Source organism: Monodelphis domestica, chromosome 1, assembly GCF_027887165.1.
Source record: "Monodelphis domestica isolate mMonDom1 chromosome 1, mMonDom1.pri, whole genome shotgun sequence".
Taxonomy (NCBI): Eukaryota; Metazoa; Chordata; class Mammalia; order Didelphimorphia; family Didelphidae; genus Monodelphis; species Monodelphis domestica.
Genome location: NC_077227.1, coordinates 161,360,075 through 161,373,368, shown reverse-complemented (window position 1 = coordinate 161,373,368; position 13,294 = coordinate 161,360,075).

Here is a 13,294-nt window from a genome sequence, read left to right as displayed (position 1 = left end):
AACAAAGCTTGAAGCACTCCACAGTGCCTGCTTCAGCCACCTTCATGGCTATTGGAACAAATTGTTCTCATCTGTCCTTTCCACTGGGGAGGTGACTTCACATTTCTGGAGTAGACATCCCCTAACTCACTCAAGGGTTTATGGCCCATTGGTTACTCAGTTATTGAGGCTCAGAGTGAAGTAAATTACCTGCCCAAGACATAGCTGATGATAACCTGAAAATAAGCTGAAAAGAACATGGTTTATTTAGCCCATCTGCTGAAATGGTTTACTGGGATGTGGCCTCTGCTCATGCTATAGCCGCATGTTGGTGAACTTATGGCACGTGTGCTGGAGGGGGCTGATCCTCTCCCCCTCTCCACTGTGCCTGAGGATATTTCTCACTTCACCCCTCCCCTCTGCCCAGCAACCTAATGGGAGCACTTCCTCCCTCCCCATCTGGGATAAGCAGGCAACTCACAGGCAGCATGAAGGTGCAGTTTGGGCACTCCATCTCTAAAAGGTTCACCATCATTGTTATAGCTTCTTGGAGCCACAGGTGAGAGCTGGATGGCATGTGGACACCAAAGGAGGAGAGCAACCTTGAAAAGAGCTTGGTAAGTCCTCCCATCAGAGATATTAGTCTTCCCTGAACACCTTATTAAGCCTCTTTTGTTTTGCTCCTGGACTTGGATGACTCTGGAAGAGAGAATGAGGTCCATGTTTTTGTGCAACTACCTCAATGAAATCCAATTTATGCTTGAGTCAAAAGACATCATCAGTGCTATTATTTTGGTCCTCTTTGAGTATGAAGTATACATATACACACAGATTTGTATCACTTTAGAACCTACTTTCTTTCATCTTCTTTCATCCCAAAAAACATGTTCATGAAGAAGGTATTTCTTGCAGGTGAATGAATGTCAATATTAGCCACATCATAAATCTTTCATAGAGTTCTCTAGTTTTAAGAGACATCATGTCAAAGATCATTGATTCTAACCAATTCTTTCATTTTGAGGGTGAGGAAACTGAGGCTTCAGAAAGGGAAAACACATGCTAAAGGTCACAGGATAATAAGTAGGTATCAAACAGATTATCTGAAAATGTATCCTTCCCTGGGTTTTCAAGCAGATCCTGGGCAATCACTTGGGATGTTGTAGCAAGGAATTTTGTCTACATAGAAGTTGAACTCAATGGCTTGAGGAATCTCCCCAACTCTCAGATTCTGCGCTTCTCTGAGAGACTGTAGAGATCATTCAGTAAAACTCCCTTATTTTATAGAAGTGTGACCTGACTTTTCCTCAAAGGAAATAGGTCTGGGATGTTGGGTTTTTTTTTTTTTAATCTTTATGTCTTTCTCTACAAATCAAATCAAGCTATAAATTGGGCCTGGGAATACTTCCCAAAGACCCTGATAAATATTTTAGCCTCATGAAGGAGTCGCTAAGGAGCAGGGAAAGAAATGAGAACTATGTAAATATTTAATTTAGCCCTAAGCTAACATCCTTAATTGTGTACATTAAAGGGTTGTTTTTTTATACCATATTATTCCAGAATCCATCTGCTGATAAACAACTCTCCTACAGCATGCAGTAAAGCTATCAGTTCAAGAATCTTTAGTCTGGTTGAATATTCTGATTGAACAATACTTCTCTACACTCTTGTTCATAGTGTTCCCTTAATCTGGAACCCCTTCTTCCTAGAGTTAAAACTAAGGAAGGTAGCAGGGCGATGTGGCCTTTTCCCCAAGTAACTAAAATTTAAAGAGGGGCACAATTCTTCCTTGGGAAGTCCCTCAGCCATCTAGCTTCATATGTCATGTTCTCTTGCATACACCAGGCAACTGCCTGTTTCCTATATTTTGTTCTCACAAAGTTATTTGTATATTTTATCCCCAGTTAGAGTGCGAGCTTCCTTTAAAAATTTTCATTTATTGTTAGTTACATTAAAATTCTCAGATATGTCTCTTCCTCTAATCCCTTTCCCATCCTAGAGAAGGCATCAGTTCATCTTCCACCCCCAATGTATATATAAACAACATTTTTTTAAAAAAATCCTCATCTTCCATCTTAGAATTAATACTATGTATTGGTTCCAAGGTAGAAGAGTGGTAAAGGCTGGGCAATGGAGGTTAAGTGACTTGCCCAGGGTCACGTAGTTAAAAATTGTCTGAGACCAGCTCTCTAGCCCTGGCTAGATTGTCTAGCCCTGGCTCTCCATCTACTGAGCCTTCTAGCTGCCCCTCTGCTCATCATTTCTTGTGGTGAAGTAGCATTCTATCACATTCATATGTCACAAATTGTACAGTCATTCCCCAAATGATAGACATCCCAACTGATTTCAGTTCTTTGCCACCGAAAAGAGAGCTGCTATAAATATTTTGAAACAGATAAGCTCTTTCCCTTTTTTCCTGCTCTCCTCGGGAAATAGAACCACCAGTGATATTGTTGGGTCCAAGAGTCTACACGGTTTTATAACTCTCTGAACATAATTCCAAATTATTCTCCCAAAGGGTTGGATCAGTTCACAGCTCTACCAATAGTGCATCGATTTCCTCAGCAATCCTTCATTCTTTTTTTTTTAAACCCTTACTTTCTGTCTTCGAATCAATACTAAGGATTGGTTACAAAGCAGAGGAGTGCAAGGGCTAGGCAATAGGGGTTAAGTGACTTCCCCAGGGTGACACAGTTAGAAAGTGGTAGAGACCAAATTTGAACCCAGGACCTCAGGCTTCTAGGCGTGGATCTCTATTCACTGAGCTACCTTGGGACCCTCATCCTTCATTCTTTTTTTTAGTATCATGCAAAACATACTTCCATATTGGTCATTGTTATAAAAGCATAGTCATAAAACCCCAAACCCCAAAATGAAGTGATAAATACCCTGATCTAAAAGATAATATGCTTTGATTTGCATCCATCAAATTCAACGGTTTTATCTCTGGAGGTGGTGCTCATGCCCCATCATAAGATTTTTAGGATTGGCCCATCCAGTCATGTGATGCTCTGACAGGGTCATTTGCATCACTTCTCTCTCTCTCTCTCTCTTTTTTTTTATTCGAACATTTCCAAACGTTATTCACTGGAGACAAAGATCATTTTCTTTTCCTCCCTCCCCCCCCCCTCATAGCTGACGCACGATTTCACTGGGTATCACATGTGTTCTTGATTCAAACCCATTTCCATGTTGTTGGTATTTGCATTAGAGTGTTCATTTAGAGTCTCTCCTCAGACATGTCCCTTCAACTCCTGTAGTTAAGCAGTTGCTTTTCCTCGGTGTTTTTACTCTCACAGTTTGTCCTCTGCTTGTGGATAGTACATCACTTCTCTTCTAAACATCTTCATATATGATGTGTTGCAACCTCCTTATGCCCACCTGACACTGTTCCATTGCCCTTTGGGCAACCTTCAACTTTAACACCTCACTGAGGGTGAAAATGATTCCTGCCTTCAGGAGGCTTCTCAGAGATGGGAAAAAGATAACACAGAAATTAATGCAAATGTTCACAGTAGAACTCAAGTACCTAAGTGTGCAAGCAGTCATCAAGCAATGTACCAGTACTGTAGTAATGACTGAGGCCACAGAGGAAAAGCAAAAATGGTCCTTTCCCTCAAGGAACTTCCCTTCTAATGGGGGAGACTTCCTAGAAAAGATGAATAACAGCAGATAGAAGCTAGCCTTGGGAGAGAGAGCACCTGTGGCTGGGAGCTGGACAAAGGGGCCATCCATGAAGCAAGATTTGGAAGGAGATTGGTGGCTATGGACTTTCTGGGGAAACTGAAGATTCTAGGCACCAGTCTGAGTCTGGCCGAAAAGGCTGCATTGTTCTTTTCCTTTCATTGAGTAGGAATTAGGGAAGGGAAGAACAGAGAAGCTGCCCTTGAAGAGGACATTTTCCCCAGGATATTACTTCTGGGAACTTAAAGCTGGGGATTTCATCTCCAGGGTTTGGAAGCAGATGACCTGAGTTTAAGGAGGTGATCCTACAGAAGCAAGGTGGTATTTTGAGCAGAGAGTTGGCTTTGAAGGCACAGAGACTTGGGTTCAAATTCTGCCACTGACAGATTATTGGCTATGGGAACCTGAATGGTTTCTTTTAATGCCCAGGCAACTCTCTAAGGTCTCCTTGGTGAAGACATGGCACCCCTGCAGAGCCAGCACCCAGGGAGCTGCTCCTTTCCCCCTCTTCCCAGCTCCCTAGGACATTTTTTGCATGCCCCACCCCTCTGTCCAGCTGCCTAAAGCAAGCACTTTCTCCCTCTGCTCTGCAGTAATAGACAGCTTGAATTCATCCTCTGGGCTCTTGAACTTGTTAAAGGTTTGCCAACTGCCAACACTGCTCTAAGGCAACAAATTGCTGAGCCAATGCTGATCTGCCTCAGTTCACTGGGAATTCCCCATACCAGCTGTCAACATGGAATGCAAAAACCCAAACTTCTAGCTTAATAAGATCTGATGAACCCCAAGTTTTGGGACTAGCTGGATAATCATCTAAAGCTTGTCCTTGTTCCCTGTTCCCATGAGAATCCACCCTGAAGGGAATCTCAGGCTATTGGTATCAGACTGAATAATGGATCAGCTAGTCCTGAAATTGGGGTTCATCAGATCTTACTAGGCTACAAGTTTGAGGTTTCTAGATTCTGGGTTGACACAGTGAAATCACAAGTCCTGGCCAAAAAGTCAAAACAACCAAAAGAATAGATTCCAAAACATGAGTAGCTTCAGTACTTTCTGGGTTTCTGTGTGAGTTTCGGAAGACTTCCAGGAATTTCTAAGAAGGAATGTTGTTTCAGAGATTTTGGGAAAGTGAGGGAAGGACTAATCAAACCCAGGAAATAGGGCTTGAAGATAAAGGATGGGGAAGAGGAAGTCCTAGGATCATGAATTTAGAATTGGCAGGGACCTTAGAAGTCATCAAGGCTAATTTCTTCATTTCATAGATGGAGAAACTGAGGCCTAGACAGGTTACGTTTGCCCATTGCCAAATAGTAAGTGTCTGAGGTGGGATTTGAACCTGGGTCTTCCTGGTTCTAAAACCGAAGACACTGACAGTGGACATCTAAAAGAACTATCCTGAGCATTTTGAGATGGGAAGATTCAAAGAAAGAGTGAGAGAAAGAGAGGGGGGTGGAGGGAGGAAGAGAGATGAGAGGAGAGAGAGAGAGAGAAGTAGGGAGGGAGAGAGAAAGAGAGAGAGAGAGAGAGAGAGAGAGAGAGAGAGAGAGAGAGAGAGAGAGAGAGAGAGAGAGAGAGAGAGAGAGAGAGAGAGAGAGAGAGAGAGAGAGAGAGAGAGAGAGAGAGAGAGAGGAGGAGGAGGGAGAGAGATGATAGGAGAGAGAAAGAGGGAGAGAGAGACACGATTGGTCACTCAGGGTTGGAGAGTTGGGAAGGCAGAAGATCCTGACATCCCTCTGCTTCATGCCACTTCCTGACACTTCTTCCTGGTTCACTTCTGCCTTTCACTGGGACTTGGAAAAGGAGGTTATGACTTCTATTCAAACTTTCCCTTCCTTTGGGGAGTTTTTGGTTCTCAAGTCAGCTCTGTGGGAGAAGAGCTGGGATTGAACGCCAGATGTCGCCCTTGTGTAAGTCTAGGCAGCAATAGACTCTGATCCCAATTAACCCATTCCTGCCTCCATTTTTTTAAACTCTTACCTTCTGTCTTAGAAATCAATACTGATTCCAAGGCAGAAGATGGCAAGGGCCAGGCAATGGGGGTCAAGTGACTTGCCCAGGGTCACACAGCTGGGAAGTGTCTGGGGTCACATTTGAACCCAGGACCTCCCATCTCTGGGTCTGACTCTCAATCCACTGAGCCACCCAGCTGCCCCCTTCTGTTTTTAATCTTTTTTAATTGGCTCTCACCCGTCCCAGTGACAAGGTCCTAGTCGATGGTGGTGGTGGGGAGAGTATTGTGGCATCTACTTCAAAAGTTTATTTAAAATAATATCCATGAATTTTTCTCTAGTGTAAGCAACATGCATCTTGTTTCACAGCTTGAGGAACAGAGAAATATGTATTATATGATAATATATGTTCAATCTATATGAAATAACCTGCTTTCTAGGAGAAGGAAAAGCACAAAAGAATGAGACAGATTTCTGGACAGAGCTAATGTGAGAATTTGTACCTCTTGGATAAGCATATTTAGTATAATTTATTACATATTTATAACAAATCATATTATATTACATATTATATTGTGTATTATATTAAAATAACAAAAATGATATCCATGTATTGCTAACTTCCCGGGCCTTTGTTTTCTCATCCATAAATTGGGAAGGGGGCACCCAAAATGGCCTCAGAGTTACCCTCTAATTCTCTTTCAAGGTGGCAAATTGGGCTTTTATAGGGATGAGGTCCAAGAAATAGATATGAGGCCCACAGAAGATGCTTTAAAATCTCTCAAGTACTATAAAAGTAGCTACTATCATGATTACAAATATAATGAATTGGGGGGGTGGTCCAGCTGTGACCCACATATCTGCAGGGCTTTATAAAATGTTCCATTATATAATTATCATTCTGCTTCCTCTCCTGTGATGAAGGCCCAGAAATTATCCTTTCAAAGATTATGTCAGAGCCTCCCTCTGTCCTTCTCCAGAAGGGGAAAGAGGAAAGAGAAAAGGCTTTCTTTTAAAAAGTAAGGCTGGAGGGCAGCTGGGGGTCTCAGTGGATTGAGAGTCAGACCCAGAGATGGGAGGTCCTGGGTTCAAATGTGGCCCCAGATACTTCCTAGCTGTGTGACCCTGGGCGAGTCACTTAACTCTCATTGTCTAGCCCTTACCACTTTTCTGCCTTGGAACCAATACATAGTAGTGATTCTAAGACAGAAGGTAAGGGTTATAAAAAAATGATAAATAACATAAATAAAATAAAATAAAAACAAAGTAAGACTGATACACTGGATTGAAAGTCTGACCTAGAGGTAGAAAGTACTGGGTTCAAATCCAACCTCAAACAAGTCTTAGCTGTGAGACCCTGAGCAAGTCACTTGACTCCATTGTCTAGCCCTTACACTCCTCTGTTTTATAACCAATCCTTAGAATGGACTCAAAGACAGAAAGTAAGGGTTTAAAAGAAAGAATCAAGGATTGCTGGGGAAACGAATACACTATCAGTAGATCAGAGCTACGATTTCTGCCTTGAAACCAATACAATATTGCTTCTAAGATGGAAGATAAGGATTTGAAAAAAAAAGAAATAGAAAAAAGTTAGGTTATGTGGTAAGGTAATCCCAGCCTTATATGTAAGTAATAGGATGAATGTGTTGACCTCTAAGGTCAATTTTCAGCCCCAACACTGTGAAATAACCAGAGAAATCAGAGGCCCCAGAACTGGAAGGGAACGTAGAGATCTAATTCAACACCCTCTTTCTACAGATAAAATTACTGAAGCTCAGAGACAGGAAAGTGATTCACTCAAGGCCAAACAGAAAATTCATTTAGAGTCAGGAAGAGAAGCCAGCTATTTTGTCTTTCAGGCTCATGTTTCTCTATTACACCTTAGTAATCTTCTGTTGGATACGGCATCTCCCTTATGTTTTTTTTTTAAATATATTTTATTTGATCATTTCCAAGCATTATTCGTTAAAGACATAGATCATTTTCTTTTCCTCCCCCCCCACCCCCTATAGCCGACGCGTAAGTCCACTGGGCATTAGATGTTTTCTTGATTTGAACCCATTGCTTTGTTGATAGTATTTGCATTAGAGTGTTCATTTAGAGTCTATCCTCTGTCATGTCCCCTCAACCTCTGTATTCAGGCAGTTGCTTTTTCTCGGTGTTTCCACTCCCATAGTTTATCCTTTGCTTATGAATGGTGTTTTTTTTCTCCTGGATCCCTGCAAGTTGTTCAGGGACATTACACTGCCACTAATGGAGAAGTCCATTACGTTTGATTATACCACAGTGTATTAGTCTCTGTGTACAATGTTCTCCTGGTTCTGCTCCTCTCGCTCTGCATCACTTCCTGGAGGTCGTTCCAGTCTCCATGGAACTTCTCCACTTTATTATTCCTTTTAGCACAATAGTACTCCATCACCAACATATACCACAATTTGCTCAGCCATTCCCCAATTGATGGGCATCCCCTCGTTTTCCAGTTTTGGGCCACCACAAAGAGCGCAGCTATGAATATTTTTGTACAAGTCTTTGTGTCCATTATCTCTTTGGGGTACAGACCCAGCAGTGCTATGGCTGGATCAAAGGGCAGACGGTCTTTTACCCTTTGGGCATAGTTCCAAATTGCCCTCCAGAATGGTTGGATCAGTTCACAACTCCACCAGCAATGAATTAATGTCCCTACTTTGCCACATCCCCTCCAGCATTCATTACTTTCCTTTGCTGTTATGTTAGCCAATCTGCTAGGTGTGAGGTGATACCTCAGAGTTGTTTTGATTTGCATCTCTCTGATTATAAGAGATGTAGAACACTTCTTCATGTGCTTGTTAATAGTTTTGATTTCTTTATCTGAGAACTGCCTATCCATGTCCCTTGCCCATTTATCAATTGGAGAATGGCTTGATTTTTTGTACAATTGATTTAGCTCATTATAAATATGAGTAATTAAACCTTTGTCAGAGGTTTCTATGAAGATTTTTTCCCCAATTTGTTGTTTCCCTTCTGATTTTAGTTATATTGGTTTTGTTTGTACATAAGCTTTTTAGTTTGATGTAGTCAAAATTATTTATTTTACATTTTGTGATTCTTTCTATGTCTTGCTTGGTTTTAAAGTCTTTCCCCTCCCAAAGGTATGACATGTATACTATTCTGTGTTTACCCAATTTACTTATGGTTTCCTTCTTTATGTTTAAGTCACTCACCCATTTTGAATTTATCTTGGTGTAGGGTGTGAGGTGTTGATCTATTCCTAGTCTCTCCCACACTGTCTTCCAATTTTCCCAGCAGTTTTTATCGAATAGTGGATTTTTGTCCCAAAAGCTGGGATCTTTGGGTTTATCGTATACTGTCTTGCTGAGGTCGCTTTCCCCCAGTCTATTCCACTGATCTTCCTTTCTGTTTCTTAGCCAGTACCAAATTGTTTTGATGACTGCTGCTTTGTAATATAGTTTTAGGTCAGGGACTGCAAGGCCCCCATCATATGTGTTTTTTTTCATTATTTCCCTGGATATCCTTGATCTTTTGTTCTTCCAAATGAACTTTGTTATGGTTTTTTCTAAATCAGCAAAGAAGTATTTTGGTAGTTCAATGGGTATGGCACTAAATAGATAAATAAGTTTGGGTAGGATGGTCATTTTTATTATATTGGCTCATCCTATCCATGAGCAGTTAATGTTTTTCCATTTGTTCAAGTCTAGTTTTAGTTGTGTGGCGAGTGTTTTGTAGTTGTGTTCATATAGTTCCTGTGTTTGTCTTGGGAGGTAGATTCCTAGGTATTTTATTTTGTCTAAGGTGATTTTGAATGGGATTTCTCTTTCTAGTTCTTGCTGCTGAGCTGTGTTGGAGATATATAGAAAAGTTGATGATTTATGTGGGTTTATTTTGTATCCTGCAACTTTGCTAAAGTTGTTGATTATTTCAATTAGCTTTTTGGTTGAATCTCTAGGATTCTTTAAGTAGACCATCATGTCATCCGCAAAGAGTGATAACTTGGTCTCCTCCTTACCTATTTTGATGCCTTCAATTCCTTTATATTCTCTAATTGCTACTGCTAGTGTTTCTAGTACAATGTCAAATAGTAGAGGTGATAATGGGCATCCTTGTTTCACTCCTGATCTTATTGGGAATGCTTCTAGTTTATCCCCATTGCAGATGATATTAGCTGTTGGTTTTAGATATATACTGTTTATTATTTTTAGGAATGACCCTTCTATTCCTAAGCTTTCTAGTGTTTTTAATATGAATGGGTGTTGTATTTTATCAAAGGCTTTTTCTGCATCTATTGAGATAATCATGTGGTTCTTGCTAGTTTGCTTGTTGATGTGGTCAATTATGTGGATGGTTTTCCTAATGTTGAACCAGCCCTGCATCCCTGGTATGAATCCTACTTGATCATGGTGAATGATCCTTCTGATCACTTGCTGGAGTCTTTTTGCTAGTATCCTATTTAAGATTTTTGCATCTATATTCATTAGGGAGATTGGCCTATAGTTTTCTTTCTCTGTTTTTGACCTGCCTGGTTTTGGAATCAGTACCATATTTGTGTCGTAAAAGGAGTTTGGTAGAACTCCCTCTTTGCTTATTATGTCAAATAGTTTGTATAGTATTGGGATTAACTGTTCTCTGAATGTTTGATAGAATTCACAGGTGAATCCATCAGGCCCTGGGGATTTTTTCTTAGGAAGTTCTTTGATGGCTTGTTGGATTTCATTTTCTGATATGGGATTATTTAAGAATTCTATTTCCTCTTCTGTTAGTCTAGGCAGTTTGTATTTTTGTATATATTCATCCATTTCTCCTAAGTTGGTGTATTTATTGCCATATAATTGGGCAAAGTAATTTCTAATGATTGCCTTAATTTCCTCTTCATCAGAGGTGCTGTCCCCCTTTTCATCTTTAATGCTGTGAATTTGCTTTTCTTCCTTCCTTTTTTTAATTAGATTGACCAGTACTTTGTCTATTTTGTTTGTTTTTTCAAAGTACCAGCTTCTTGTCTTATTTATTAAATCAATAGTTCTATCACTTTCTATTTTATTAATTTCTCCCTTAATTTTTAGGATTTCTAATTTGGTTTTCTGCTGGGGGTTTTTAATTTGATCGCTTTCGAGTTTTTTCATTTGCATTTCCAATTGATTGATCTCTGCTCTCCCTTGTTTGTTAATATAAGCATTCAGGGATATGAATTTACCTCTGATTACCGCTTTGGCTGCATCCCAAAAGGTTTGAAAGGATGTTTCGCCATTGTCATTTTCCTCGATGAAATTATTAATTGTTTCTATGATTTCTTCTTTAACTAAACGGTTTTGGAGTATCATATTGTTTAATTTCCAATTGGTTTTAGATTTGGTTTTCCATGTACCATTACTAATCATTATTTTTATTGCCTTGTGATCTGAGAAGGCTGCATTCATTATTTCTGCTTTTTTGCATTTGTGTGCTATGTTTCTGTGACCTAATGTATGGTCAATTTTTGTGAATGTGCCATGTGGTGCTGAGAAGAAGGTGTATTCCTTTTTATCCCTATTTATTTTTCTCCATATGTCTATTAATTCTAATTTTCTAAGATTTCATTCACTTCTTTTACCTCTTTCTTATTTATTTTTTGATTTGATTTATCTAAATTTGATAATGGTTGGTTTAAGTCTCCCACTAGTATGGTTTTATTGTCTATTTCTTCCTTCAATTCTCCTAGTTTCTCCATTAGAAATTTGGGTGCTATATTATTTGGTGCATACATGTTGATTAATGATATTTCCTCATTGTCTAGAGTCCCTTTTAACAAAATATAATTACCTTCCCTATCCCTTTTGATCAGGTCTATTTTTGCATTGGCTTTATCAGATATCATGATTACCACTCCTGCCTTCTTTCTATCAGTTGAGGCCCAGAAGGTCTTACTCCATCCTTTAATTCTGACCTTGTGGGTGTCAACCCGCCTCATGTGTGTTTCTTGAAGACAACATATGGTAGGGTTTTGGATTCTAATCCATTCTGCTATTCGTCTACGTTTTATGGGTGAGTTCATCCCATTCACGTTCAAAGTTATGATTGTCATTTGTGGACTCCCTGGCATTTTGATAGCCTTCCCTAATTCTAACCTTTTCTTCTTCGGCTCTACCTTTTAGTCCAGTGATTTACTTTGAATCAGTCCCCCTTGTCCCCTCCCTTGATGTTTCCCTTTTTAGTCCCTCCCTTTTTCTTCCCTCCCCCTCCCCCCTCTCTTTCCCTCCCTTTTTGTTCTCCCTCTCCCCCTCCCCCCCTTGGTTTTCCCTTCTCCTTACCCTTGTTGGGTAAGATAGAATTCAAGATCCCAATGGATCTGGATGTTTTTCCCTCTCAGAGTTGATTTCCCTGAGATTGAGGTTTAAGTAAACCCCCCCCCCCTTCCTCTCCTTCTTATAGGAGTTTTCTTCCCCTCCCCTTCCCATGTGAATCTTTGTGTGAGAACGATTATTCTATTTGGTCTTTCTTTACCCCCTATTTATACATTACATTTTCCCCACATATTAGTATACATAGATTGATATAAATGTAGTCCTTATAGAAGAGAGTTTGAGTAAAAGAAGAAGATAACATTTTTCCCCCTTTCCTTAATATTTACCTTTTCAGGTATTCCTTGCTCTTTGATTTTCGGTATCAAACTTTCCACAGAGCTCTGGTCTTTTCTTTGCAAAAAGTTGGAAGTCTTCTATTTTGTTGAATGCCCATACTTTCCCTTGGAAGTATATAGTCAGTTTTGCTGGGTAGCTGATTCTTGGTTGGAGACCCAGCTCTCTTGCCTTTCTGAAGATCATGTTCCATGCCTTATGATCATTCAGAGTAGAACTTGCAAGGTCTTGTGTGACCCTGATTGGCATTCCTTTATATCTAAATTGTCTTTTTCTGGCTTCCTGTAGGATTTTTTCTTTTGTTTGATAGCTTTGGAATTTGGCAATTACATTCCTGGGAGTTGTCTTTTGCGGGTTTAGTGTAGAAGGTGTTCTGTGAGCTCTGTCAGTGGCTGTATTGCCCCCTTGTTCTAGAATCTCTGGGCAATTTTCTTTGATTATATCTTGTATCACCATGTCCAGTTTGGTGTTTATTTCTGGCTTTTCTGGGAGTCCAATTATTCTTAAATTTTCTCTTCTCCCTCTATTTTCCAGATCTATCACCTTGTTGGTGAGATATTTTATGTTCTCTTCTAATTTCTTGGTGTTTTGGCTTTGCTTTATTAGTTCTTGCTTTAAAGCCTGGTTTTCTTTTACAGTTTGGTCAAACTGGTTTTGTAGATGCGTGAATTTCTTTTGCATTATTTCCCACTTTTCCTCCCAGAAGGCTTCCATCTTTTTGGTCATTTCTGATTCAAATTCTTCATGGGTTTGTGGAGAGTTTCCATTTCCTTTGGAAGATTTTGGAGCATTTTCTTGTATATCTTCTTCTATCTGCTCTGTATTTTGTATTTTGGCTCCATAGAATGTGTCCAAAGTCGCCCCTTTCTTCTTATTTTTCTTGGTATTTTGGGGCTTCTGTGCTTCTGTGGAGTTTGCCATCTCTGAGTGTGGAGGATTAGCTTTTCTTATCTCTGTCTGGTGTTCAGAGGCTTTAGTCCTGGGCAGATTGTCGGTTCTATGAGCTTTCCCTGGGTTAAACTGAATATGCCTCACTGGAACTGGAATGGAAGGATCGGACCACGAGGCCACACTCTCCCC